The 22,157-nt window shown below is 43.7% G+C and overlaps 1 protein-coding gene across 1 annotated transcript in view; it reads left to right on the forward strand.

The window, feature by feature from the left end:
• Positions 1–1,155: 1,155 nt before the first annotated feature.
• AKAP13 (A-kinase anchoring protein 13) overlaps positions 1,156–22,157 on the forward strand; it is a 186,927-nt gene continuing 165,925 nt past the window's right edge. The window contains exon 1 of the mRNA XM_081114820.1: positions 1,156–1,379. The gene's annotated coding sequence lies outside the window, so the exon portion shown is untranslated. The remainder of the gene's footprint in view (positions 1,380–22,157) is intronic.

A 22,157-nucleotide genomic window follows, 5' to 3' on the forward strand; every position in this document is an offset into this window, starting at 1 on the left:
AACATCAATGATGAGAGAGAATCATGGATGGGCTGCCTCCTGCATGCCCCACACAGGTCGACGTTCAATCACTTTTTTAAAAATATTTTTCCTTAAGTAGACTCACTTTTTATAACTTCCTATTTGATCTAAGAAATGAGGTCAATGAAATGATGGTGTGATGTGACAGACATTTCCCCTGCCCATCTCCCATCTGCTTTAAAATAAACACACAACTATAAAAACAGTAAGTTCCCCCCTAGCTAGTTTGGCTCAGTGGAGCTTCGGCCTGCTGACTGAAGGGTCCCGGCTTCAATTCTGATCCAGGGCACATGCCCTGGTTGCCAGCTGGATCCCTAGTAGGGGGCATGCAGGAGGCAGCTGATCCATGTTTCTCTGTCATCGATGTTTCTAACTATCCCTCTCCCTTCCTCTCTGTAAAAAATAAATAAAATATGTTAAAAAAACAACAACGAGTAAGTTTCTTCCTGCACCAACAGACCACATTTTGTTTATCAAATGCCCACCACATGATTTCTGAGGTCCTTTGCAACTCAGAGACTATGATTTTGTCTCACTGAGTAGTTCAAAGTTCCTGGAACACACTGTCACAATCCTGATGCGGCCATATACCCTATCCATCCATCATCCATCCATCCATCCATCCATCCATCCATCCATCCATCCATCAGCCATCCATCCATCCATCCATCCATCCATCCACCCACCCACCCACCCACCCATCCAAAACCCTTGTTGAATACCTAGCAATAGCTCTCCTAGGCACTGGACACAGAGAAGACGAAACCCCTCCTGATTTTAAGTGGAGGGAAATAGAAAAGTAAATCATTTCAGTATGTGTGGGGAGTGCCACAGCTCAGGTAAGCACCAGCACCCAGAGGAAGTGCGGTTTCCGGAGTTACGACGGAGAGGAGAGGGTGGGTGGGCATTTTCCTGAGCAGCATCCAGCAGCCACCCCGCTAAGATGACTTCGGCGCGGCGCGGCAGCGGTTTGCAACTTCAGCTTTCCTTAGCAACCTGAGCGCACCGCCCAGGCGTCTTCCTATTGGTCCTATGGAGCTTGACGGACAGCCTTGCTATGCAATCCCAGCTCTCAACCCTTGGCTCCCCGGAGGCCTCCCTGTCCTCCCGGGATAGCCCGCCCCGCTCGGAGCGCCTGGGAGCGCATGCGCCGGCGGGACTGGGGCTGTGCGCAGGGCCAGCGCGGACCAAGCAGCCGCGGAGACTCTCCACCGAGAGCGCCTTTCTCGCTCCGCGCCTCCGCCGCCGCCGCCGCCTCCAGCCGTCCGTCGGGGGAGCGGCCGCCCATTGTTTCTCTCCGCGGCCAAGGTGCCGAGCTGCCCCGACTCGGTCCGTGGGGGAGCCCCCGGCGCCGCACGGTGAGAGCGCAACTTAGTTGGAGTTGGGGGAAGTTTTGTGATTTGAGGAGGGGTCGGCCCGGAGCGCGGGCCCCTCCCCTGCGGCTGCTGTTGGGCTCGGGAGGGGGAGGGGAGCAGGGCCGCGGGGACGGGGAGGGGGCGCGCGCGGGCGGGGATGCATGGGCGGCGGCGGAGCGCCCCCCTCCCGGCTCCGCGGCCCCCGCCCCCCGCCGCGTCCGACCTCCCGCATTGTCTGCTCGGGTCGCAGCCCAACCTCGGGGCGGCCCAGCTCCCGGGGTGGGGGGCGCGGCCGCCTTCCGCGCGATGGCTGCCCCTTCATCCTCTGAGGCTCGGACCCCTAGCCCCGGGCTTCCCCCGTGGGCTCCGAATGGGGCGGGGAACCTCGGCTGCTCCGTGGGTCCCTCTCGGCCGACCGAGTCCGCTCCCAAGTGCCGGGGACGCGAGGGAGCTGTTCCGCGGGGCGGACGCGGACGGTAAACACGCCGGGCCGCGCCCGCCTTCGGGGGGCGCTTGGGGCGCCTGCTCCCGGGGGGCGCGGCCGGGGACCCGTGCGGGTCGGAGCCGGGCGCGGGAGGGGACCCGCGCCGGGACCGGGCAGTGCCTTCGGCTCAACTCGGTACGACTTCCAGTGCAGCCCTTCCTTTGGGACCCACCAGAACTTTTATTATTTGTAAACATGGATTTCGGACACTTTTTCTTCCCGAGGCCAGCCAATCAGTATGTGAAGAGTTTTAAAAGTTTGGGGGAAACCCTCAAAATATTTTTATAAAAGAAGAGAAACAGATTTGTTGTGTGTGTGTGTTTAAAATATATTTTTTATTGATTTCGGAGAGGAAAGGAGAGATAGAAACATCCATGATGAGAGGGAATCATGGATCGGCTGCCTCCTGCACGCCCCCTACTGGGGATCGAGCCCACAACCCGGGCATGTGCCCTGGACCGGAATGGAACCCGGGACCCTTCTGTCCGCAGGCCGATGCTCTCTATCCACTGAGCCAAACTGGCTAGGGCTGTTTGTTTTTTAGTTTTTGTGGGTTGTTGTTGTTGTTGTTTTTTTTTTAAGTAAGTAGTTCTTAGAGCAAAATGATTCCATCACATTTACCTTACTGTGAGGTTAGGATTCACAGTGAAAGCTGGATTGTATTCCTGGGGTTCATTCTCAGCTTTTACACTCAGTGAGGTTACTTTGAGAGTTTATTGCCTCAGGCATAAAGAACTAAAGGAAAAGCAATGTGTGCCCCCCCCCTTTTTTTCTAATTCCCCTTTATTTTCAGAAGCAGCAGCTTACTCCATTTCTCTAAAACATGGGGTTGTCCAGATCAGGACAGATGCTGCTGTTTTGGAAAGATGGTTTTTGGTTGGTTGAGATAAGTCACTGTTGCAGTTCTTGTGTATTCCTTCCCGGTCTCTTAGGGATTTGCAGACTGCTTTAAGTCCTGGCCTTGTTGTCAAATTTTGAGTGCATGATTCCACTGGATTTGGTTCATTTAGCTTATCATGCGGTAATCTGTTTAAATCCTCTAGTTGGAACTGGTTTAAACGTTCAAATTCTTAGTGAGACAAAATGACCAGGATGTTGTTAATATCAGTTGTGGCACCCCTTTGCCATCTGCTAAGTTAAAAAGAAAATCTTGGAGAAATAGTTGTGTGCGCTGTCAATTTGCTTTGATTGATTTCTCATGCCAAGTGAGTAACTTAGAGAAGTGTTCTGGGTTTTTCTGGTTGGTTTGCCTCATTTTGCTTTAAGAAATCAACTTTCTTCACCCGACGAGGCTAAAGAAAAATGCCCTCATGGTGCGGCAGCATTGTACTTTTAAACTACAATAATAAATCATGACAAGGTGTAGGTTTGGAGTGCGTGCATGTGTCGGGGGATTGTGGGGCAGGAGGTTGTCAGGGAGGAACAAAATGCAAACAAACACGATTACAACATAATGTGACAAGCAGGCCAGTTGCTTTCCTTCTCAGCTGTGATAGCCTGTTGGACAGACTTTTGTTTTAGGGTTCCTCACACATCATTTATTGGCCTGACTGCTGCTAGCTATGTGTACGTAGCGTAGATGGACTCCTCCCCTAGCTTGACTCCTGGGGGCTTGGGATGCGCCTGAATTCACTTTATACCCTCTTTGCCAGGAAGGCGTCTTGAAGCAAGTGCAGGTGTTCGGTATGTGTTTGAATTGGCTGAAGTGCTTTGTATTCAGTGGTGGTTGGGCCCATAGAACCACTAACTCTGGGGACTTGTCCAGAGTGACAGTTCACTTCCAGATCTCTGATGGAATTTACTTATTTTTAAATCTTCACCCAAGGATATTTTTTTTCCATTGACTTTTTCAGAGAAAGTGGGGTGGAGGGAGAGGGAGGGAGTGGAGGAGAGAGAGGAGAGAGGGAGAGGGAGACAGAGAGGGGGGGGGAGAGAGAGAGAGAGAGAGAGAGAGAGAGAGAGAGAGAGAGATATGAGAGAGGCACATGCATGATGGTTTCCTCCCGCACGCTCCCTAACGGGATTGAGCCTGCAACTGAAGTACGTGCCCTGGACCAGGAATCAAACCTGAGTCCCTTTGTCCTCCGGCTGAGGCTCTAACCATTGAACAACCGGCCACGATAGGAATTTAGTTTACTTTAAAAGAGTTTCTAATTTTTCTTTTTAATCTGTCAATTCTTGAAAAGAAGTGAGGCTTAAATAGTGCACTGTGGATTTCCAAAAGTAGCTCTGATTTAGAAATGTTCTCCCTTTTTTTTTGGTGCAACGATTGATTTATTCACACTCTGCCTACTTCCCTGTTGTGAAATGGGGAGGTAGCACAGTTGAGAAGAAGACATTCTTTGAAGCTTGGGTTTCCTACTGTGGAAGGTGTACTGGCATGCTTTCAGTATTTTTTAGGGATAAGTGAAATTGTGTGCCTAACATCAAGTAGGTGCCTAATACTTTTGCTACATTTTGTATGACTTAAAAATGTACTTTAGCCCTGACCGGTTTGGCTCAGTGGATAGAGTGTTGGCCTGCAGACTGAAGGGTCCCAGGTTCGATTCTGGTCAGGGGCATGTACCTTGGTTGTGGGCACATCCCCAGTGCAGGAGGCAGCTGATCGATGTTTCTAACTCTCTATCCCTCTTCCTTCCTCTCTGCAAAAAAATCAATAAAATATATTTTTAAAAAATTGTATTTTAAAAAGTTCTGATGCTAATGAGTATAGGAGTTTAGATACTTCTGTCATGAGGGATCCTTCTGATAATCTAGTCTTAATCAAATGTAATTTTTTAAGGTGGTAGTTGAACTGAATGTTAATAGAAACAGCTTTTACTTTCTCAATCACTTGATTTGAGTGGAACCTGCAGAGTGGCTTGTTTGGGTAGAACTCTGCATTTATAGTGTTTAGGAAATTGATTGTTTTCAACATTTGTGATAGTTATTTGGACAGTTCCGGCTTTTCTTCCTTATTTTACATTAGTTTTGAAAAGTGATAGATAAGGATTTTTGACTGCATTTCTCAAACTTGCTTAAGATAGAACTGGACTGGGGGTTAATGTAGTGTTAGTACAATTCAGAGACATGAGCAAATCACTCACTTCCCCTTCAAGATAACTTTGGTGGTTGTTAATCCTCACACGGGTTATTTTTTCCATTGATTTTTAGAAAGTGGGAATGAGGGAGGGAGAGAGATAAGAGAGAGGAGAGAGACACACCCATTGATTGCCTCCTGCATGTGCCCAAGTTACTGTGAAATCACAGGAACTGACATTGGATGCTGTGCTTGAAGTCAGGCGAAACCACAATAAACAGTGAGCACAGAATGTCAGACTATTTCAAAAGAGTACAAAGGAAGATAGTGTAGTGTAGTTGTCTCAGCTTTACTCATTTTCTTAAGTTATTGTTGTTTTCAAATGGCTTTACACAAATCAGGCGAGTGTGCCCCTTTGGTGCCGGATGTTATACTTTATGCCTTACCTACATTTCTTACTTAATTATGAATCAGTTTAGGATGAGGGAATAGACCCAAAAGTGATTAGGCAGCGGTCACATTAAACTAAGCTCTTAAACTATGATCCCAAAATTGGAACTCCGGTTATGCTGACTCCAAAGGCAATGAATGCTTTTCACATCATCAGTGCTGTCAGCTTGAAGGAGTACCTTTGAAAAGTAAATCATGTTTATTGAGATAGTATTTATATAACCATTGTAAGTAGATAGAGTTTGATTCATTTTTCAAATGTATCCATGTATGTAACAGCACAACCAAGAGAGTGTTTCTGTCACTCTAGAAAGTTCCCTTGTGCCACTGTCCAGGCAGTTTCTCCCACAGCCCTCACCCCATTGCCCACCTTACCATGGGCAACCACTATTCTACTTTCTGCCACTGTAGTTTTGTCTACATTAGGATAAACTATATCCTCAGACTATCAGACGGACACAGGCCAAATCTGGCCTACTGCCTGTTTTTAATGTTGGGGTGTGTGTGTGTGTGTGTGTGTGTGTGTGTGTGTGTGAGTGTGTGTGATTTATTTATTTATTTTTCATTGATTTCAGTGAGGAAGGGAGCAGGAGAGATAGAAACATCAATGATGAGATAGAATCATCGATTGGCTGCCATCTGCATGCCCCACACTGGGGACTGAGCCCACAACCCGGGCATGTGCCCTGACCGGGAATCGAACTGTGACCTCCTGGTTCATAGGTCGACGCTCAACCACTGAGCCACACTGGCTGGGCATTGGGTCATTCTTTGCCTGCCCTCATAGATTTTTTCCAGTATGCATGCATAATTTACTCTTCACTGCCTGACTCCAGGAGGCCTCTGCACTGATTTCTGGGGGTCCTTCATGGAACTCTCTCCTTTCTGGTACCCTGCAGCTTTTAGATTCCTCAGTCTTACCAACTCTTATGTCTGAATCCCAGCCCTACCACACTTCCCTGTGCTGCATGGGATCCTCCTCACTGTACCAAGGTCCCGGATGCGCCTTCTCCAGGCTGAGAAAGCTGCTCTAATCGTGGGGCTCATCTCATCTGTTCCCTTCTATTAGGGATCGCAGTCCTGTTCTGCCAGTTGTCCAGTGTCGAAAAGATGTTGCCTCATGTATGTTATCCATTTTTTTCTGGTTGTTGGAGGGGTGTGGCAGGATAAATCTGGATTCAGTTACTCCATCATGATTGGAAATGGAAATCTCTTGGAAGAGTGGTGGCGCTGAAAGTTTCGTTACAGAATTCTTTACATCTTTGGGGTATAAACATCAAAGAAACATTTGTTAAATGTCTGCTCTCTATAGCTTAGCCCTTATGCTGTGGGGATTATGCAAAAACTAGATCTCTTCCAGTTGAAGAGGTACATACTATACATATGATTAGCCAAAGCCATGAAATGGTCTAGCAGTGAACAGAAAGGTCATTGTTGTCTGATATTTTCAAACAGAAATGCTTTTTTACACTGTTGTTCCTTCGCATATATGTATGGTTCCGTTTTATGGCACAAAAGGTGTTGAGTCAGTTGCTAGAGTATTGGCTCTTTCAGATGCACTTGGTGACATTTTGCTGTGTGGCTTTGGATACGTTGTTTGTCTCTGAAATTCAGTTGTTTTGTAAAATGGGCCTATGACATTTATTCCATGGAGGGCTGTTAATTTATTCAACACAGATTTGGGTACCCTCTGTACATTGGGCATTGTTCTAGGTTACAGGGATTCAATGACAAAAGGTGGTTGCTGCCATCAATCAAGGAGCTGAAATTCTAGCGAGGGAAGCAGGACATAAACAAATGAACAAACAGTTTCGGTGATGTCTGGTGGTGATAATTCTAGGAAGAATATGAAGAGTATTAGCAGAATTTGGGGAGGTCAAACAAAGCGTTCCTGAGGAGACAGAATTGAGCAGAGATCTGAAGGAAGTGAAGGAGGCAAGCCGCTTGAAGATCCCTGGATGTTCCGAGCAGAAGGAACACACGGTCAGAGGGCGTTAGGTGGGAGCCTGCCCAGGGAGGCTCATGCGGCTGGGATGGGGTGAGGACAGAGAACTGCAGGCGATACCGTAGGCAAGGGTCCTCAGACTACGGCCCGCGGGCCACATGCAAATACAAATATTGTATTTGTTCCCGTTTTGGTTTTTTACTTCAAAATAAGATATGTGCAGTGTGCATAGGAATTTGTTCATAGTTTTTTTTTAAACTATAGTCCGGCCCTCCAACGGTCTGAGGGACAGTGAACTGGCCCCCTGTTTAAAAAGTTTGAGGATCCCTGCCGTAGTGTCTGTAGGAAGGAGTCAGGTCAAATGGCTGGTAGGTACAAAGGAAGAGCTGAAGGGCTTTTTTTTTTTTTTTTTAATATATTTTATTGATTTTTTACAGAGAGGAAGGGAGATGGATAGTTAGAAACATCAATGAGAGAGAAACATCGACCAGCTGCCTCCTGCACACCCCCCACTGGGAATGTGCCCACAACCCAGGCACATGCCCTTGACCGGAATCGAACCTGGGACCTTTCATTCTGTAGGCCGACGCTCTATCCACTGAGCCAAACCGGTTAGGGCGAGCTGAAGGGTTTGATCGAGGACTGACAAGAGCTGATTTAGGTTTGAGTTTCGCTGTGGATGTGCAGGAAGCAGGAGTGGGAACAGGGAGTCTGGTTCAGTGCTTCGCAGTAGGTGAAGCCTGGAGAAGGTGGTGTTTGGATGAGGGTGGTGGCCGTGGAAGTGATGAGAGGTGATTGGAATCAACACACAATTTGAAGATAGAACGGGTAGGATTTCTTATGAATTGGAAGAAGGCTTTGAAGGAAAGACAGGAATCTGGGTGATTCCTAGCTGGGGAAGGTGTGGAGTGAGTTTGCTGGGAGGAAGACATTGTGATTTCCCTTTTGGACATGTTGGATTTGATCTGTGAGACTTTTAAGTGACGATATTAGTTAAGTATGTGGGTGTGCAAACTTGGAGGTCAGGGATGAAGTCTGGACGGGATATAAGAATTTGACAGTTGTAGAGAGGGGAGGGTGGGGTAGGGTTACTGTGGGAATTAGGGGCATGTAAAGCTCCTGGCACAAGGAGGGAGGGGTACTTGGCATGGTAGCTAGTAATAATAATGACAGTGGTAATCAACAACAACGAGGTATAACCATGGAGGATTAGATATGCATGAAGGAAGGTGGTAGTGACCTAAAACAATCCCTTGTGTATTATAGCAGTTAGTTATGACGCCACACACGCTGAAAATTTTTCTCCTCTGAGCACGGTAAAAATATTATTAGTGAGATGTGCTGTATATTTCCAGTCTCTAAGGATATCTGATTTTTTTTTTTTTGTAGATAGGTGCTCTCTCTGTTTGAGGACTAAGGATGTCTATGAGTCAGTGGACAGGAATGACCTAGCTTTTGCCTCGGCCCGCCTGCTACAATGGTGGTGTAGGTATGCTTAGAGCGTAGGATAGTGGGTGTTTAAAAGACTTTCGCAGTCTAGAGAGATCTTCTGAGGCAGGCTATTTCCTAATAGGTGTTCTCTAAAAAGTGAAGTCATTAAAGGGAAGAAGAAACTGTATTTCCTGGGTGCCTGCCTGCACATTGTATGTTCATTTACATTTCTTAATTCCTTACAATAACTCTATAAAATAGGTGCGCTTCCCCCCAAGCCCCCCGCCTTTTTTGATGAGAAAACGGGGGACCATAGATTTGAGTTTGTTTGCTTCTCTCAGGTCAGTTAACTTTAATTTTCATCCAGGACTTTGTGACTATCAACATACTCTAGTTTTGTTATGTATGCCTAAAGTCACATTTCCCCCACTGATATAATTATAGCCAGAACAGCCAGTTTAGAAATCCAGCTTGTTCTTGTTGTAAATAGAAAAATCACTGTGGTTTGCCCTTAAAGTTTTCCTAGAATTCTTAAAAACCTGCAGGGCTCTTGCGTTTGTGCCTTGAAAGTAGCAGAAACTCGCCAGCATGGAATTGTGTTTTCACACGCAGAAGCCTGTGGATCAACATTAATAATTAACATGTGCACACTCTTTCCCATCCTCAAAGTGTTTTTGCAAACAGTTAATTAGTTCATGTTTAACCTATTTTGGAAGTTGAAAAACCAGTTTTTGGGGGTTCATTTGAGCAGTCCGGAAGTGTTAAGGGGATGAGGAGCAAATCTCCAGTGAGAAAATGCAGGCAAACACCATGCAAAATTAAATAACTTCTTTCACTTCCCAGCTTTGTGCCCAATTTAGCTCACATCAAGCATGTGTTGTTGTTTTTTTGTGGGGGTTTTTTTTTTGTGTTTTTTTTTTGGGGGGGGGTGTATTTCTGCTTAATGCAAAGGGGATGGAATGGTGTGAACTGAAAAAAAATACCAGGTTCAGGATATTTGGGGAAAGACCTGGGTGATGCAGTGAACTGTACTGAAGTTTTCTTTTCTGTGGTCCCTTAAATGCGAATTGTTCTTTATTAATTCCTGTGGGGGTTTTGAGGCTCAGGAAGTGATTTCTGGCAAATAAACAGTCATTACACATGCTAATTTCTGGGAAAAAGATTCTTTTCTCTTTTACTCCTGCTTAGGAGATATAACTGTAACTGAATACTTCGCACCACCACTTGTCTGTCACCTGACTCCTTCTCTTTTCCCTCACTCGCCAAACACAATGGCTTTTCCTTGGCAAGGTTGTGTAGTTGGGAGAGGATTTGGAAGGGGACATTAGTCCCAGTTCAGCTGTGTTCCTGTCACATAGCTAGCTGTGTGACCTTGAGCAGGTTACTGCTCTTCTTCTGCCCTTGAATTCTTCTGTTCAGTGAAATAATGTTAATGACTCGATTTTCATTGAGTCCTAGAGGGGTGGCTGGAGGAGGATATAAAATTTTAGGATCTTGGACATGAAATGGGACACAGGAAATTTTTACATCAGTGAGAATTCCTCAAGTTGCAATGACTTCTTCCTTCCTACTTTGGTTGGAATAATTAATTTATTGTCTTACTATTGTTGCCAGCCACATTAGTGTATTTTAAACATCGTCCTTTTTTAATTTTTTTTTTTAACTGCGGAGCAATAAATAGAACCATTGCATAAATATTGAGTCTAGGTGACTTCCTAGGACAGGACATGCAGGTTCCTTTTTATCATTGTGTGTAGCCTGGTCCTTCAGAGGAATCTGTTCATGAATCTTTGGCTGCTTGACCTTGCCAGAAAAATCTTAGTAAGGGATGGCAAGAGGAGAATTCTGAGAGCGAGGCATGCACATTTAATTAAGTTTTTATCACGAATGGGGATCTGTTCCTTTTTTTCTTATTTTGAGAGAGAGAGGGAAGGAGGGAGGCAGAGAAATATCGATTGGTTGCAAATTAGTAAGGTTTTGCCATTCTCTGCTATGTCATTTTTTTAAATAGCAGTTTCATCGAGATACAATTCATATACGATAACATATACTCCTGCTAATCTCTAATATATTTATTCTAGTTGTATTGAAAGTCATTACCAAACTATTATCTTCTCACTAGTGATTTTTGTTTTGTTTTTGTTTTGTTTTGTTGTTTTTTTTAAATATATTTTATTGATTTTTTACAGAGAGGAAGGGAGAGAGACAGAGAGTTAGAAACATCGATGAGAGAGAAACATCGATCAGCTGCCTCCTGCACATCTCCTACTGGGGATGTGCCCGCAACCCAGGTACATGCCCTTGACCGGAATCGAACCTGCGACCCTTCCGTCCGCAGGCCGACGCTCTATCCACTGAGCCACACCGGTTTCGTCCTCACTAGTGATTTTTATATGGCATTTTTTACTCCGGTTTATAACACTGTAACCGTGAACTGTCTATGTAAACCATGGCACGGTATGTTTCCAGGGTTCGGAACAGACATCTTCAACTCAGCAAATGAGTGCTGAGTAGCCTTTTTCCCTTTCAACAGAATCATCACATGAATAGAGCCATAAACCTTATATTAAGCACTTTTGTATGAAATCTGAGGTTTCTATCAAATTAGACATGGAAAATTAAATAAAGCTGCACAAATTACTGATCTCTGCAGTTTTTGAGTTATTCTCCCGTATGTTAGGTTTTTTTTTTTGGTTTTTTTTTTAATGACTGTTCCTTTTAAATACTAGTACAAGAATGTTATGATTTATAAAAGATTATTTTTGGTTTATGTGAGTAGTTTTTTCACTTCCCCCCATAGAATCTAGTGATTTCTACCACCCCCCCCCCCCCCCCCCCCGCAGATCTGTTTTTCTTCTTAAAATGCATTCCCATTTATTTTGATTTTTGTGAAGAAAATAGTTTCAGGTAATTGGATACCTTTATAAATTTTGTACTTCCTTAAAAATTCATTTGGCAATGTATATTAAAAGTGTTGCTTTCTAATTCAGACCATCATCTCTAAAGCTTTCGTTTGAAGCCCCAAGAACAATTGGCACATTGTTTTTCATGGCCCCATTTGTATATATTCTGTCCTAAGCTCATGGAGTCTCTGAAATACCACACTTTCCCGCCTCTCTGTGGTAAAGTACTATTTTGGCCGCTTTGCCAAAAGGGGTTGTGGCAATCTAAAGCTTACCACTTTAATAGTTAGCTCGCTAGGATGTGTGCCCGTAAGTGGAAAATTTTCTTTCCCGAGTCCAAATAAAAGTAATGGTTCATCTGTGTGGTACTTCAGGACCCAAATACTAAAGGAAATGCAGAGAAATGTTCTAACTGCTCTCTCCCTTTAGCCCTGATGCCTGTTGAAATCTACAGGGACAAGTTCGCTGATTGAATAGCTGTCATTTATTGGGGACCTATAACTGTCTAAGTGTCTTATGTTTATTAATTGAACTGAATGTCTTATGTTTATCAATTCGCATCTCTGGAAGATGTTTTTATGATTTTGCCATAAAAGGAAGTTGAGGTGCAAGGAGCTTAATGAATTAATTTCAGGTGTACTGTATCCAGCAAACCTTTATTGAAGGCCTGCTGCCAGGGGCACATCAGGGGCAGGGACCCAGGGATGAACACAGATAAGACTTGGTCACTCCCCTTTAAAGCACTTAGATTTTGTTTCTTGATTAAAATGCTGTTGACAATAATAAGTCATAATTACCATCAGATTATTCTTTTTGTATGCCAAGATTAGTACAGTGTACTCTCTACACTCTTATTCATCTTAATCCTCACAAGACTCTAAGATGTGGGGTCTGTTATTATCCATTTGAGAAATACGAGTTGCTCACTTTGCATGCCAGTGCTGAGGTTGGTCTCTGGGGACGCAGTTTTCCTTCCCATCTCTGCATATCCACATTTGACATAGCTTTTCTTTTATTAAAATTAAATTAAATTAAATTAATTTTTTTCTCTTTTATTCTTTTTCACATTTGGCATAGCTTTTGATATCAGCCTTGAAGGAGATTCCCTATATAAACCCTCCTTTATTCTTACAGTTGTATGTAATCTCTTTTTCTGACTTCTCAAACCTTTTCTGGCTCACTGCTTTCTATCCTATATTGTACATTTTATGTTATGTCTTAGTCCCTGTACTGGGCTAGTGTGACACATTTCCCCAGCCCCTAACCCCCTGCATATGGTGGGGACTCAGTGATATTTAATGAGTTGTTAGGTTATTGCTGGGTTGAAAAACAATCAATGATTAATTTGCTTTTGTTGGGGCAAATTGTTAGTTACCTTTAAAGTTCTGCTTTCTGTGGTTGTACTTGCCTCCTTCCGGCGATTGTCACTGTGTTTGTACATTCTTAGTAACCTTACATAGGGCTATGAAGCAGGGCCTTATGTGGCAATGGCTTTTTGAAATAATTGTATCTACAATGCTATATCCTATGACACACGGGTGAGTTTATTTTGCCATTGTGTAAGGTTTGTTTTGTGTTTCCTGAAAGCATTACCATAGGGTTTCTTAATATGACATGGGATAAGTCTAGGGCTTATGAATGTATGGGTCAAATGTTTTAACCAATTCAAACTTTAATAAAATGTATTTTTTAGAGAGAGGAAGCGGGAACAGAGAGAAACACCCATGTGAGAGAAACATCAATTGGTTGTCTCCCACATGCACCCCTACCTGGGACTGAACCTGCCATCTGGGCATGTGCCCTGATCAGGAATCAAACCAGCCACCCTTTGGTGCATGGACGATGTTTAACCGACTGAGCCCCAATGGCCAGGGCAGGACAGTCTGCTTTTATTTTGGATAGTTCATCCTCGGAGCAATATGGATAGTGACTTGGGGGGCAGAGAAACGTTAGCGGGGACCATTACAATAGTGTAGGGAAGCGGTGACCAGGGCCTGAGGGGCAGTGCAGTGAGAAGAGGGCGCCAGCAGCCCTAGCCAGTTTGGCTCAGTGGACAGAGCGTTAGCCTGCCGACTGAAAGGTCCCAGGTTCGATTCCGGTCAAGGGCATGTACCTTGGTTGCAGGCACATCCCCAGTAGGGGGTGTGCAGGAGGCAGCTGATCGATGTTTCTCTCTCATCTATGTTTCTATCTTTCCACCCCTCTCCCTTCCTCTCTGTAAAACATCAATAAAATATATTTAAAAAAAGAAAAAGAGGGCGCCAGCAGATCCACTGGACATTTTCAAGGTCATGTGGATTAAGCTTGTCCAGGATGACTGCGTTTCCAGCTTAGGCTGCTGGGTGAATGTGTACTGAGGGGCATGATTCATTCTGGCATGCGGATGCAGTAGACTTCCTGGAGGAGGTGACTTCTGAGGTTGGCTTAGATTACCTCTTTCAAAGTGGCTGTTTGCTTTTGCCTGCAGTCTGTTTAGAGTTCATTTATTCATGCAGGAAACGCCATCTGCGTACTGTGTGCCAGTAATCTTTATTTTTTACATTAAAAATTGTTAATTTTGGTGGAATACATATAACAAAATTTACCAGTCATCTTTAAGTGTACAGGGCAGTGGTGTTAAGCACATTCATATTGTTATGTGACCATCACCATCATCCATCTTCAGAACTGAAACTCTGTAGGCATTAAACAATAACTACCCACTCCCCCATCCTGAGCCCCTGGCAACCACCATTCTACTTTCTTTCTCTAAGAATTTGGCTCTTCCGGGTACCAGGTATGTGAACTTCTGGCTATGCAGTCATACAGTATTTGTCTTTTTGCGACTGGCTTATTTCACTTGGTGTAATGTCCTTAAGGGTCATCAGTGTGTGGGAATATCCTTCCCTGTTAAGATGAATAGTATTTCACCGTATGTATGTACGACATTTTGGTTATTCACTCATCCATCTGTCGATGGAGACTGGTGTTACTTCCACCTGTTCGCTCTTGTGAATAATGCTGCTTTCTGTGCACACGGGTGTGCTACTGTCTCCTCAAGTCCCTGCTTTCAGTTCTTCGAGATTCTGTCCAGCAAACATTTGAAACAGCATATCAGTATGGGCTAGGCCCTGAAAGAACCAATTATTGTTGGGCCATGTAGTAATTCTGTTTTTAATTTTTCGAGGAACCACCATACTGTTTTCCATAGCGACTGCACCGTTTTACATTCCCACCAGCAGTGCACAAGAACTCCAACTTCTCCACATCCTCTCCATTCGTTTTTTTGTTTTGTTTTAAATAGTAGTCATCATATTAGGTGTGCGGTAGTATCTCATTGTGATTTTGATTTGCATTTCTCTGACGATTGGTGATAAATGGAGCATCTTTTCGTGTGTTTCTTGGCCATTTGTATGTCTTCTTTGGAGGAGTGCCTGTTCAGATTCTGGACGCATTTTTTAACGGGGTGGTTTTGTTGTTGAGTTGCAGGTGAGCAGAACTTCAGAAGAGACCCTTCCTGGAGTCGGAGGCTTACTTTCTTAGGGATCAGGAGTAGGGAATGTGTAAACGTAGCTCAGGCTTGGGGAGACTTACAGTCCGAGGCCACTGCTTGCGCTCGTCACGCTTCTTGATTTCATTCAAGGATGCAAAACCCTTAGATCCCCTGAAAGTGCTATTTCAGAGCAGAAAGAAGGTGTCCCACTGGGAGAGAAGGAAATGGGAATGGAGTTGAAGTCAGGAGACAGTGAGGAGCAGGAGCAGAGCCCGTTGGTCTGACCCCAGGCTCCTGGGTTACGGAGAAGAAGGCAAGTGTGGAAGCAGAGCCTGAGAAGCGAGGCGTGACCCATGCTCCTTGCACAGGAACAGAAGTTGCCGCGGTTTCGTCTCTGGGCGAAGCGCGGTGTGTTGTCAGGCCCTCTGGTTTGGGATCATTTTCTCCTTGGTGGGCTTGCTGACCAGGAACCTCCCAGTGTGTGTATTTCCGTGTCCCACGTGCTTAAGCAACTCAACTGTCCGTTACTTGGATAGTTTAAAATTGTCTTTGCAAGCCCTGGCCCGTTTGGCTCAGTGGTTAGAGTGTCGGCCCTGGGACTGAAGGGGCTTAGGTTCTATTCCGGTCAAGGGCACGCTTATATTTTGGTCTTGATTAAATCAGGCTTTATTTCAGATTTCTCTCTGACTTTCTTCCTGTGCCTTCAAATCCAGCCTTCCTTTCAGTCAGCGCTGCTGTGGCCAGTGTATAATTGGAACTTGTCTTTCAGATTTGTGTTATGTAAATAGACTCTGACAGGGGGCTAATTTAAACTGTTGTAAAGATTGCCTTTCAGTTCTAAAACGGTATTTTGTGGTAGAAGTGAATTGCTGATTGTGTGAAGGAGCTTTAAAATGAGGGGAAAACAAAGAGAGAACTTATGAATAGTTGCTCAATAAAAATACAGAAGAGGAATATGGTCGTCTTGCCTTTTCTTCCTCTGAAATAGTCAACAGCTTTTATTCCAATGTTAATTCACAAAAAAGATCCCCGCACATAAATAAAAATACTGTAATGAGGTGCAGATGGTGACATATAGAATGACAATGGGAAATAGACTATTCATACAAATGTTCCCGGTCCAGATTTCTCTTATGGAGCAATTTGGAAAAAGTTAGGGAGCTCCAAAATTGGGTAAGCAAGTTGGTGGACTACATGTTTTGTGAATTCTGACGTCAGAATGCCTTCTCTTGGTGTGGATGCATTTCTGAGATGAATGGTTAATTTGTTCTTGGTTCTTTTCAATGTCTGTCTTTGAGCAAATGACAAATTGAAAGGATGTTCTAACTCAGAGACTGCTGGCATCTGCTTGGAACTTTTTCTCCTTTTAGCCTTCCCATTGTATTTGGGAAGTATGCGAGTGGATGTGACTAAAATGGTCTGGGAGAACGGTTAGTAATCTATTTTCTAAAGTTCATTCTGGGCTCGTATCTTGTGGAATGGCAGCTTTATGACCTTGAGGGGTGGGGGAGGGGCTTACTGTCATTTAAGAGTGTGACAGAGTGTTGTGAGTTTTTGGTTAAGTTCTCTGGGTTGGAGTGTTGTGTTAAATTTTAGTTTCAGGTTTGAGCTGGTAAAGGGTTATGTTAATTTTTCTTTGGCCTGTCTCCTGAGAAATTCCCGAGAGAAATGAGGTTTTAAAGTGAGACATAAGCATATTGACTTTCTAAGAAGTGACAGGAGGTTCAGAGCTGGAGTTCAGCACGTGTATCACTTTTCCTGAGCTCAGAATTCATGCATCGAGGCAGACTTGTTAAACAGAAAAATGAGTCAGTATGGCACATGTTAGAAAGACTTAAAAAGATTTGGACAAAGTGAGGTGGAAACAGATGATAGAGCAACTGTATCTGCCATGAGGCGTTGGGGAGGGAAGGGCATTCTAAATCCGCGAGAGCATTCATGAAGAATGGGATGGGATCACCCTTCTGTAACTCAGAGTTCACTGAACGGCCAGTTTATGTAAGTGGACACTTAATTATTAGTCTCGCCCTAGCCGGTTTTGCTCAGTGGATAAAGCGTTGGCCTGTGGACTGAAGGGTCCTAGGTTCGATCCCTGGTAAATCAGGCTTCCTCTGAAATGGTCAATAGCTTTTATTCCAATGCTGTTAAGTTCACATATCTGGGTTGTAGCCTTCCAGCCCCATTGCGGTGTGTGCGGGAGGCAACCAATCCACGTGTCTCTCTCACATCCATGTTTCTCTCTGTGTCTCCCTCTCCCTTCCACTGTCTCCAAAAATCAATGGGAAAATATCCTTGGGTGAGGTTATCAACAACAAAAGAAGAATTAGGTGAACAACTCTACTCATGGTGCAGTTATGGTTAGCACTGTACCAGGTGCTTGGGGAAGGAGTTACACAGAAACAGATGGTGGCCGTACCTTAGTAACTTTGGGGGCACTTTGTGAACGGCTTCCATACGTTTGGTTTGAGATTCCCTTATGGGTAGCCAGGCAGGCTTGTGCCTTTTTCCTCATTCTGTGTTTTGTTTTGTTTTCCCTTCTCCCTCCCCGCTAAGCCACTTGGGAAATCATCCATCTCATTAATGTAAAGTCATACCTTAGACCTCTCCCCCTTGGTATCCGTGGGCGTGACTGATAGCCACAATAATTTTGGGAACGCCAATGGTTAATGAGTATGTCCAAGGTGCTTAATTTCGTCTACAGCTAACTGGTTTTTAGTGGGGAAAAGGACATTTTAAAGAAGTTGGGTAATTTGCTTTAACTTGCTGGACATGTCAAATATCAAATTATATTCATTATGATTATGGGAATTTTGGTGTATATTTGAATGTTTGAGATGTTGTCAAGGTCATTCCGTCAAAAATTAACCCTTCTGAAAACCAATATGTTCACTCTACTCCGTCCTCACCAAGGCCATAGTTTCCCTCTCTGTTAAAGATAGTAAATTTTCAGCATCCTACACACATGCGCCCTTAAAATTGTACTGTAACATGAAAGATGGCCTGTCCATGAAGGCTTATGTACTTATAGAATTGGCATTTGTTATCTGTTGTGGAGTTTGATATAGAAATGTGCTGTGTTTCAATATGAAATAAGGGATTTTATTCACCAGTTTGTCTTCCTCGGCTCTTTATCAAAGGAAAATCGATGCTTGAACAACTGATTTTTTGGCATTACGTTTTCCTTCTAAGCTTGCTAACTTAGAAACGAAGGGCTTTTTTTTTTTTTTTTTTAATCTTTCGCTGATTGTCTGATACTAAATTCTAGATTGATACTGGAAATATCAATATGTTCTTCCTCGGTAGGGGCCAAGCCTTTTTGAAGATTTACCAGGTGAGCTTCCAGTGGTTTTGGGACTTTGAGATTCCGTGCTTTTCAGATAACATCTCTCACAGAAAATAGCTGGCCCTTGACCTGCTTCAAAATGTACCTCTGGTTCCTACGGTTTACCCTCAGCAAAGTTTTCTGGTGTTATCTTCTGGTGAAATAAGGTATCCCTCCTCCATATCCCAGTTAAGGGTATTCGTGTTTGTTTGTTTTAATCCTCACTGAGGATATTTTTTTCTCATTGATATTTAGAGAGAGAGTGGAAGGGAGGGAGGAGGGGAGAGAGAAACATCTCTGTGAGAGACACATCAACTGGTTGCCTCCCTTATTTGCCCCACCCTGCAACTGAGGTATGTGCCCTTGACCAGGAATTGAACCCGAGACCTTTCTGTCACTGGGCCAAAGCTCTAACCATTGAGTAACCTGGAAGGGCCTTTTATTTTGATTTTAAAGAGAGAAAGTGTGGCGCATGAATGAAGTATTGTTATTAGCTAGTGGAGCTGGAATTTGAATTCAATTGTGTCTTGGCTCAAAAGATCTTATATGACATTTATTTTATGACCGCAGAAGAGATTATGTTTCTCTTGTTTAGAAGGGTCTAATAACCACCATTCTTTTTCTACCTAATTGTTTACTTTCATACTTCTTAGGCCCTTGATCTGTCTTTTCCCTTTTTCCCTAGTGGCTTTTCTTGAGTTCTTGATTTTCTTGCATGTCTAACTTAGGATCATGTGCTACTTCTAGAGTTTCCCCAGATGATCATCTTCCTTCCCCGCTCCCTCACAAGACAAATGGTCCATCTGAAAGTTGTTTTTCAGGTCAGGGAAGAGGACAGCATGGGAGGTAATTCCCTAAGCTGTTTCTTAATATTTTGTTTTCACTGGACTCATTTACTTTACTGGTTGACCATCTACTAGAGTGCTCTGGCCGACATGATTTGTGTAGGTGCCCAGGAAAATAGAAACCTTCCTTCTGGACCTCAGGACATTTAGGATTTAGTTTGGGAGTTAAAGTATGCACACTTGGCTTTGTGATAAGTGCCACAAGGCCATAGATTTTCTAACCAACCAGCCAGCCAGCCAGCCAACCAACCAACCAACCAACCCACCCAAACCAGACAAACCACTCTCTGTTGAGGAGGAGGAGGAAGGGAGCAAAAAATTATCTATAGTTACTCCAGGGAGGCTGTGGTTCTCAGTCCTGGCTCAGGCTCAGTGTCCTGGGGGGATTTTAATTCACAGGGTCTGGGTGGGGCAGGAATCTGGGATTCTGATATGCACCATGATTGATGCCCTCAAGGAGAATCTTTTATTTTCTTAGTTCTCACAGGCTTGTTTTTATCCTCTGAATAAACCTGTGCATTTTCCTTAGACTTTCTCCTGTACTTTACTGTGAAGTGGGAATAGTTGAACTTGGGTGCCTTTTGCCTAGTTAGGTCAGTGAATGTAATCTGCGATTGCCTTAAGCATAATTTCCAATGTGGAAGTAAATCGTCTTTCTAGGACTTCTTTGGGGGTAGATTTGTGTATTTAATAGGGAAGCATTAATTTTAACTGTTAAATTTGTATTTTGGAGGCAGACTGGGATAAAGCTTATCCTTAATTAGGGCACTTTCGTATGTGCTAATTACATGTTTTAATCATTGTAGAAGACCACTGAGAACCTCTTCTTGGCAATGTTTTATTGTTTCCTAGTTTCAATTTATCTACATTAAAATAGTAAAATTTTCTTTAGTTCATTAACATTTGTTACTTAATTATCTCTCCCAAGCAGTTTGAAATTAATTGAAGTTTTAAACTCTATTCTCTGTATAGAATGTTCTGACACTTTCATTTATAGAGGGAGATGTTGTCTGTATAACTCAGAATCCTTCCATCAGGGGAGATGCATGACATGTATGTTGGCGCTGTTGGTGGATTTGTTTGAAAACTTGTATTTCATTGAACTAGACCAGGGGTGGGCAAACTTTTTGACTCGAGGGCCACAATGGGTTCTTAAACTGGACCGGAGGGCCGGAACAAAAGCATGGATGGAGTGTTTGTGTGAACTAATATAAATTCAAAGTAAACATCATTACATAAAAGGGTACGGTCTTTTTTTTTAGTTTTATTCATTTCAAACGGGCTAGATCCGACCCGCGGGCTGTAGTTTGCCCACGGCTGAACTAGACTGTCTGATTTCCAGCTGTACCATTTTGTTGTCTTGAAGTTCTTAGTCATTCTTACTCGTGTGCTTGGAGTGATGCTGTGGGTCCCTGTAGTGTTTCTGCATTTCATCCTGTTTTAATGTTAGTCACTATTTACCTGGCCGCCTTTACTTCTATTCTAATCATTTCATATAGCAAATAGCGTTTGAATACTTACTATATACCAGGCATCAATGCTTGATGGCTTTACACTTCTTAGCTTAATACTAAGACCTATGTGAGTGGTACTTTTGTCACCATGTTTTGCATGTGAGAAAATGGAAGTTTTGAGGGTTTAAATACTTGGCTTAGGTCAGTGATGGCGAAACTATGACATGCGTGTCAGAAGTGACATGCTAACTCATTTTTTTGGTTGATTTTTCTTTGTTAAATGGCATTTATTTATTTATTTTTTAAATATATATTTTATTGATTTTTTTAACAGAGAGGAAGGGAGAGGGATAGAGAGTTAGAAACATCGATGAGAGAGAAACATCGACCAGCTGCCTCCTGCACACCTCCTACTGGGGATGTGCCTGCAACCAAGGTATATGCCCTTAACCGGAATCGAACCCGGGACCCTTCAGTCCGCAGGCGACGCTCTATCCACCGAGCCAAACCTGTTTTGGCTGTTAAATGGCATTTAAATATATAAAATAAATATCAAAAATATAAGTCTTGCCCTGGCCAGTTTGGCTCAGTGGATAGAGCGTCGGCCTGTGGACTGAGGGGTCCTGGGTTTGGTTCCGGTCGGGGGCATGTGCCTTGGTTGCGGGCGCATTCCCGGTGGGGGTGTGCGGGGGGGGGGCAGCTGATCGATGTTTCTCTCTCGTTGATGTTTTTAGCTCTCTGTCCCTCTCCCTTTCTCTCTGTAAAAAATCAATAAAATATATTAAAAAAATTAAAAAAATATGTCTTTGTTTTACTGTGGTTGCAAATATCAAAAAATTTCTACATGTGACACGGCACCAGAGTTAAGTTAGGGTTTTTCAAAATGCTGGCACGCCGAGCTCAAAAGTTTCGCCATGACTGGCTTAGGTCTTAAAGCTAACAAAGTAAAGACCCCCAAACAAATCCATGCCTGCCTTCAGAGCCTGTACTTGAACTTGGCTGTGCCAGGACCAGGATTTCATCAGATCAAATTAGTAAGTACCTCTACTTCTTCAAGTGGCTTCTCTGGTGACACTGAGAGGTAAAGGTCATAGTCAGTGGCTAGTCAGTCACCGTTTTGGTTTTTTTTTGTTTTTTTTTTTCAGTCACCGTTTTTTATAATCACTGGGGACTTTGATTCTGGGGAATGGAATAACCATGAAGTACTACTTCCCAGACATTCGCTCACACTGATGGTGCAGGCTCATGCGCAGCTTAGGGCAATAACGTTTAGAAGTACATTTGTTATAAATTTAGGAACCAGGTGTATCAGAAAAACCTAAGACACTTCTGGTTTTGCCAAGATAGTGATTAAGAGCAGAGGCCGGGAGTTGTTTACATTCATACCTTAGCTCTGTGGCTCCAGGGAAAGACCTTCCCAATCCTCAGTTTCCTCACCTGTAAACAAGGGCAGTAC

The sequence above is a fragment of the Myotis nattereri genome, assembly GCF_964212035.1.
Source record: "Myotis nattereri genome assembly, chromosome: 21".
In the NCBI taxonomy this organism is placed as follows: domain Eukaryota; kingdom Metazoa; phylum Chordata; class Mammalia; order Chiroptera; family Vespertilionidae; genus Myotis; species Myotis nattereri.